This window comes from Octopus bimaculoides, chromosome 20 (assembly GCF_001194135.2).
Source record: "Octopus bimaculoides isolate UCB-OBI-ISO-001 chromosome 20, ASM119413v2, whole genome shotgun sequence".
NCBI classification, from domain to species: domain Eukaryota; kingdom Metazoa; phylum Mollusca; class Cephalopoda; order Octopoda; family Octopodidae; genus Octopus; species Octopus bimaculoides.
The window spans coordinates 10,949,946-10,958,153 of NC_069000.1; the positions used below are offsets into that span (position 1 = coordinate 10,949,946).

General features: G+C 37.4%; 1 protein-coding gene and 1 long non-coding RNA gene across 4 annotated transcripts in view; one reads left to right on the forward strand and one right to left on the reverse strand.

Annotated features, from left to right (window-relative positions):
* Positions 1–8,208, forward strand: part of LOC106869286 (dentin sialophosphoprotein) — a 234,144-nt gene that overhangs the window by 217,656 nt on the left and 8,280 nt on the right. The window lies entirely within an intron of this gene.
* Positions 3,604–8,208, reverse strand: part of LOC128250221 (uncharacterized) — a 30,061-nt gene continuing 25,456 nt past the window's right edge. The window contains exons 2-3 of the long non-coding RNA XR_008266296.1: positions 6,398–6,462; positions 3,604–4,547 (exon numbers count right to left, since the gene is read on the reverse strand). This is a non-coding gene — a long non-coding RNA (uncharacterized LOC128250221). The remainder of the gene's footprint in view (positions 4,548–6,397; positions 6,463–8,208) is intronic.

Consider the following 8,208-nt stretch of genomic DNA (forward strand, 5'->3'; position numbering starts at 1 on the left):
TTTTTTTTTTTTTTCTGACACCACCTTAAAACATATTAGGAACATTTCAATCACACTAACGATGTATATCATCATCGTCGTTTAACGTCCGCTTTCCATGCTAGCATGGGTTGGACGATTTGACTGAGGTCTGGTGGGCCAGGAGGCGACACCAGGCTCCAATCTGATTTGGTAGAGTTTCTACAGCTGGATGCCCTTCCTAACGCCAACCACTCCGAGAGTGTAGTGGGTGCTTTTACGTGCCACCGGCATGAGGGCCAGTCAGGCAGGTACTGGCAACGGCGTATGTATTTACATTAATACAAATCAAACACAAACAGGGCAATTCTTGGTTTGCTCTAAAGTTGCGGGAAGAGGCAACCGAAAATTCCCTTGAATCATTCTACCATCATCAGAAAGACAAAGAATTACATAAAATATCATTGTCCTTATACTACCATGTCCTTGTGGGATAAAGAATTAGGGCTAATTGAGGGCCTGAACACTTTTATCTTTGATCATAAATCTGCTTGATCACGGTTTGTTTTTCAGTGAGATTAAATGTCCGTAATAAGACAAGCTTTTCAGCTTCACTCAAGAATGGCTTTTTCTATTTTTAAAGTCTGTGTTTATGTCCCCATAACTTAGCGATTCAGCAAACGGACACTGATAAAGTAAATAGCGGGTTATTAAAAAAGAATAAGTCTTCAAGGTGGTGCCCCAGCATGGCCTCGGTCTAATGACTGAAACGAGTAAAAGATAAAGGGATATGAACATGCATAATATTCAAATATACTTGCGTAATGGAATGTGCTCTTCTGTAATATCTTTTCAATTTACTTCATCTTAACAATATATTCTTTGAATTATGACACCAGTCCAACTGTTAGAATATTACATACACCTTCGCACATCCTCTCCCTTCCCATCTGCAATAAACATAAACCTGCACTCAGAGAGATATTCTCCCTGTAACACATCAATGTTATGAACACTAAAATAGTTTTGTGGGGGTGGCAACATTATCGTTATTAGCATTATTACGAGGGTAAGAAGTGAATTCGATGTTAATTGCTATGGAATTTATGTTGTAAGCCAGCGAGAGAGAAAGAAGAAAAAAAAGAAACATATCTCCTAACTGTAAATGCCAAATAAAAGAATGTCTAGCTCAATGTATTTCATCTATGCATCATTTGCCATATGAACAGGACAAGGTCTTTCACTATTTTCACTGCTTTCATCTTTTACACTTACTTTGTTTCGTTTCTCTTTGTGTGTGTGTGTGTGTGTGCTTTTAGTTTATTTTGTTCCACTGTCTAATGTCTGAAAAATTACTAAAGAGTATGTTTATTCTTATTAAAGCAAGCAAATTAACTCTGTTCTACTACTTTCTGTTGATGCCAAGCCAAAGACATTCACCTACATTTATATGGACATACAAACACATACACATATATATATATATATATATAATGATAAAGGTGGCTTATTCGCAATTTACAACCAGTATATATATATATATATATATATACATATATATAATTCAATAATAGGATAAAGTCTGTAAGAATTTATCAAGTAGTTACCGTGAAAAAACCTCATAAGGGAAAAATCCATCATTTATTCCCTATAAATATATGGGCATTACTATACATAAATGCCTCACACTAAGAGGGACTCTAAAGTCAAACTACCATATATACACACACTCACAAGTAATACAGTAAAGAAGGCAAGGTGTATTCAACCATATATGATGACATGTCATAGAAAAGCTTTTCTGATAAGAGAGAGGGGGGGACTGTATGTACAGTTTATAGTATTATCAGGGTGTAGTTTTACCTGATTTCTTGCATAGGCACCAGGTCTCGGGTTGCTGTCTTTTATTTTAGGGTGGACGAAGCGAGGTAGTTACTCGTATTTAAATCAAGGGGAAACAAGCTTTTTTGGTAGTTTATGGTCTAGGTCAGCTTAACCTTTCCAGTTTACTGGAGTCAGTAAAATAAACTGTCAGTGATAACCTACAGCACTCACTGTAAGGGCCCGTTTTCATGCTAGCATGGGTCAGGAGGAGTCAATACTAGTCTCGCCTCTCTCTACCAGCAATGTTTTCCACTGGCAAAAAGTAAGGCTGACACTTACAGACAGGTGTCAGAGTCAGAAAGGTCATCACCATGAAAACAGTTATCGCAGGGCATGTTATCCAATGCACTGACGGTTCTTGCTAATCTATTGCTCGGCATTGGTACTTTTGTTGACATTAACACCACCCACCCAGTGTTGACCTTGTGGCATTTGAAGCCAAAGTGCAGCAGCTCTGGACAAATACCACAGTGAATTCCATCCTGCTCTTTAACAACTCTGCTGCCACTTTGCCCCTGTTCTGTATACTCCAAGTCATCTCTGTTCTAGCTCCATGTCAACATTTCGTCATAAGCTTCTTACTCTCTTCAAATTTCTTTGTCCTCTTCAACAACATTCCCTTTGGTTAGACTTCGTCTCACAGTGCTTCCTTCGTTAATTACTTTTATATCATCCAGATTCCTTTTAATTCTAGTCCCGCCTGCTTCCTTTGTTGAACCGTTAAGTTTTGTCTTCTCAATTCAAGTTATACTCGTCTCAGTTTTCAATGGTCTTTGTAGATCTTCACCATTTATTGCTGGTAACACATTTACGCATCATCATACAAGCTATATTTTCGTTTTGGAAAGGGAGGAGAGAGAGAGAGAGAGAGAGACAAGCAAAAATAAAGATACACTATTTTAATTTTCTATACATTTTTATCATAGAAAAAACCCATCTTTTTCGAGATTACAAGAGGGCAGGAGGATGTGTAACCCCTTTGTCTCCTACAAGAGTAGAAAGAAATTCTCTAAATAGCTTCCAATCATGACAAGCTGTAGCCAGCATGCATGCTATAGCAACACTAGTTAGATCATGTTTTTTAACAACATAACTTTTACCAATACTAAATATGTCTTTACAGTAGAAATTCCTCAAGTTGTAATCTGTTACAAATAGATGGAATCATTTTTTTCTTCTTTCGCTTCTTGTCTCGAATACAATTTCTCTTTTGTTTTGTTTGTCGTTATTTTTTTTGTATTATTGTTTGAGGAGGGAATTTTTTTTTCTTTTCCTTCATCATTTCTTGCAAATGCAGAATTATTATGCGTTCATGGACCAACCTTTTTTTTTTTTCTTCTAAAAATTATGCATTATTTACAACTATTTTTTAAATTTTTGTATTATGTTCTTACTGCAGTTTTTTAGTTTATATGCTGCAATACAAAGACACAAAACAGTTTTGTCCTCTTCCTACTGAACCATTTTTGTGGGGAGATATTTCTAAGTTAATGAATAAATACAGAACCATTGTCTATTTGAACAACTGCAGCATTAGTACAGCTCTCATATCCTAGGCTATGTTTGTATGTGAGTATATATCAAGATTATACATGTTTGGCGTGTGTGTATAATACAACATCACTGGTGCCAAACCGTATCGGTCTTTCCCTTGGATAACATCGGTGGCGTGGAGAGGAGAGGCTGGTATACATGGGCAACTGCTGGTCTTCCATAAACAACTTTGCCCAGACTTGTGCCTCAGAGGGTGCAATCCTATGGTCATTCATGACTGAAGGGGGTTTTTACCCTTTTTTTACATATATATTTATATATATATGTATTCACCTGGAAATAGATATATACAAATGAAAGTCTAAAATCATCATCATCATCGTTTAACGTCCGCTTTCCATGCTAGCATGGGTTGGACGATTTGACTGAGGACTGGTGAAACCGGATGGCAACACCAGGCTCCAGTCTGATTTGGCAGAGTTTCTACAGCTGGATGCCCTTCCTAACGCCAACCACTCAGAGTGTAGTGGGTGCTTTTACGTGTCACCCGCACGAAAACGGCCACGCTCGAAATGGTGTCTTTTATGTGCCACCCGCACAAGCCAGTCCAGGGGCACTGGCAACGATCTCGCTCGAAAATCCTACGGGAGCCAGTCAGGCGGTACTGGCAACGGCCACGCTCAAAATGGTGCATCTCATGTGCCACCCGCACAAGAACCAGTCCAGGGGCACTGGCAACGATCTTACTTGGCTTGCCGGGTCTTCTCACGCACAGCACATCTAAAATAGATGGGGAAAAAAAAGAAGTAATTCATGAAATGTGTTTTTCTCCTTTTAATTTTTTCCAATAGTATTCTAGACATTTTCCACAGATAATCTGTAAATATCTACACCGTTATGTTTGTATGTCTGTATTTTCCATATCCCATATCGAAAGTTGACTCTCTCACGTCAAAATCACAAGTAATTAAATAATTCATTTAGACATTTGTTGAGCATTTTTTACAAAAACTACCTTATTGAGACTAATTATGATGTACATTGTGGCATGCGTATGTGTCTTGTGTGTATAGTGTGGCTGTGTGATAAGAAGTTTGCTTCCCAACCACATAGTTCCAGGTTCAGTCTCACTGCATGGCACATTGAGCAAATGTCTTCTACTATAATCTCAGGACAACCAAAGCTTTGTGAGTGTATTTGGTCAACAGAATCTGAAAGAAGCCCATTGTATATAATAAATGATCAGTTATCAAAATCTCAAAGCTACAAGATAACACATGGTTAATTCAAAGCAATGTGAATTAAATAATCATTAACATTCGACAAAATGGTCTGGGTATTTTCTTTTTTCTTATCACAGCCCTATTACGTTGCCATCAATGCACCCCAAAATTTATCCATTCCATTTCAGTCCACTTAAACATGTCGAATCTTCTATTTATACCTCACTTGTGCATTATTTATAAAGAATGTTTCTTTCCTTTTAACGTATGCTATTTATTTTAATAGATCAATATTGAAGTTTTCTTTGTTTTCCAATATTCAGCTGGACTTGTATTTAAGTAATCAATGTGCCTTACTACAACTGATTCTAGTCCTTCACTTCGTGCTTGTGGGTTTTTTTTGCCATCAACACTTGTATGCTGTTAGTAACATTAACAAACTAGGTCAGATTAGTCTACAACTACCATAATGAACAGTGTTTCCAATTAAATAATCTACCTTGTTTACAATATTCAGCTTACCATATTTCAGTAGTCAAAAGTTCTTTGCTGGAAGTGGCTCCAGTCTTGTTCAATATTTGAACGGTTACAGCAAATAAACTAAAATATCAAATTAGGTCCAAATTAGTGTAACGTAGTAATGAATAGTCTTTATGGTTTGTAAATGTTGGCATTTTAATTCTTGAGTTACTATTTAGAAAATGTTTTTTTAAGGAAAACTTTAATAAGTGAGTCTACTGTGTTGGATGTTGTTGCTTGGTTAAAATGAAAAGAATGCTGTAGTCCTTTTTTTTTTAGAGCTTAGCAATTTCATTGTAAAACCATTATCGCTATTATCATATAACCTTGTCTGAAAATATAAACGTGTCCTACATTGGTGAAAGAAGAATATATCCGAGGTGGTTAGGAGTATAATAGATAGATAGGGTGGTGTTATTTTTTATTTAGCCTAGTCGATGTTGATCCAATAGACATAGGGCCAAAAGCCTACTAGCTAGAATTATCCCAGTTAGCAAAGATATTAATTAAACTGCATTTGGTTGTGAGGCTCTATCTTCAGGCTTTTGTAGTATGGAGTTAACACTTAGTTACCACTGCACACAGGCCCAGTCTGCCCTGGGGTGGTAGTACCTGTCGTGGTAGGGGTCAGATGGAAGAAGGTTCTGTGGTTAAGGTATGCAGAACTCAGAGGAGGGCTGGCCCCTGGACATGTGTTACGTCAGTCTACCATTGTGTGATCATTCCTTGATGTCACATGAACTAGTCGCCCTTGTTTACAGGATCTAAATAGGTCCCATGCTCTGGAGAACAGGAGATACCAAGCAGAATAAATTGTAAATAAATTTGCAACCTGTAAAACAGGTGAGAATAGAGCATCATTAGTAAAGATAAAAGGAAATATTTAGAAGCCATTGATGAGGGAACCGCAAGTTTTGAGATTAATGACTTAGGTAAATCTTAGTTTAAACATTTACAACAGTAATGTTGATGTTAAGTATGGTTTAAGATTTGGCTCTCATCCACTACCACCACCCCATTAGATGCAGAAAGAGTTGTGTGGTTAAGAAGCTCACTTTGCAGTCATGCGGTTTGGGGTTCAGTCCCATTGCGTGGTACCTTGGGCAAATGTCTTCTATAGCCTCGGGCCAAACAATGCCTTGTGAGTGAAATTTAGTATGCAGAAGCTGTATGGGAGTCTGTTGTATGTATGTGTACATACATATATGTGTTTGTCATCTCCCACACTGCCTGATAACTGATGGTTTCTTTGTAATTTAGCAGTTTAGCAAAAGAGACCGATAGAATAAGTACTGGACTTCAAAGGAAAAGATACGTACTGTGGTTGATTTGTTCAATTAAGACCCTTCGAAGCAGGGTTTTTTTCATGGCTGCAGTCCAGTGACTGAAACGAATAAAAGATAATGGTCAGAAATGACCAGATGACCACGTCTTAGAGAAGGCAGATCATGATACAATATGAGATGTTTTAGGAATGTGGAGCTCAGGTGGAATGACAAAATGGTATATACTATTCTTTGGAAAGTCTCATCTTCGTGTTGTTTGAGTTAGAATGGGATATTTGCATTGTGCAAGTTTTGCCAAAGGAGAAGTCTGTTCAGGGATTCCTTGTTTAAAAGATGAGCACTTAGTAAAAGTCTACGGTAATGGGAAGAGATAGATTCTGCAAATGACTGGATAGAAAAGAAAAAAAAAATATATGGTTGGTGAGATTTAGCTACCGACTTGCTAGTGTGAATATCTGATCCCTTGTATATATGGACATGTATTGGCTGTTGTGTGTAAGTGTGTAGCCTGCCGTTTACAAATGTGTGAATGTCTTTTTTGTGTATGTATGCTTTATCGTGTAAATGTACACATGTGTAAGATAGAAAATGTGTACAGAGCATTTGTATTTTGTGTTTGCTTTTACTTATCGGTAATTGAAGGGTGGGGGAAGAAGAAGAAGAAGACAAAAGAAAAGTAGTAACAATCATAGAAAATGGGAAGTGAATGGAAGGGAACAGGATGGCATAAAAAAAATAAATAAGGCCCTTCCGTTTGGTTAACCATTATATGTGCATTGAAGATTTCATTGATTTTCTTCCCTTCAACACAATTGCTCTCACTCTATTCAATAACATTCATTTAACAAACCTTTTATAGGTACCCCCCCCCCCCACCACTTCTTTCTTCCAACCATCTTTAACAGATATACGGGACTTTGTTTCCTTTTTTTCACCAACAAGACTATATTTTAGGGTAATTTCCTTCTTTTACAATTAACACTTTACACAAGTGATGGATGGTTAGTTGGCAGTAACGGTAAAGCACTCGACTAACTATTTGACAATGTTTAATTTCATTGTGCTTCTAAAATCCATCTTTAAATCCCTTTGTGATTGATAAATGTGTGTGTGGAAGTGCGTGGCCTAGTTGTTACGGTGTTGTGCTCACAATCACTAGATCTTGCGTTCAATTCCTGCACCAAGTGAACCGTTGTGTTGTGTTCTTGAGCAAATCACTTCAACATCTGACATGTAGCAGCACACTTGTGCACCTGTTCAGGTAATGTTGATTTGATGGAGGGAGGGAGTTAATGAACAGTCCATACATTTGATTACTATAAACAAATCATTTGTGCAAGTTGTTGAGCAAAACCTGACCACTCATACATCAATTTCAATAGGGAGAGCCTTGTGAGTGGATTTGGTAGATGGAAACTGAAAGAAGCCCGTCGTATATATATGTGTATGTTTGTTCCCCCACAATCGCTTAACAACTGATGCTGGTGTCCCTGTAAGTTAGTGGATCGGCAAAAGAGACCGATAGAATAAGTCCTGGGGTCGATTTGCTCGACTAAAGGCGGTGCTCCAGCATGGCCACAGTCAAATGACTGAAACAAGTAAAAGAGTAAGAGTATACTGGGGTCGATTTATTCGCCTAAAAATTTAAGGTGATACCCCAGCATGCCTGCAGCCTAGATGAAAGATAATCACACAAACAACCTTTTATACAGAGCAGAAAATCCTTTTAGAAAAGAGCTTGAAATAAGCAATTACTTTCATACATTATAACTAATTCTCTTTTAACAAATACTATTGATGTTTTCTTTAAACAATTTCTTTGTTGATATTCTTCGAAATATTTT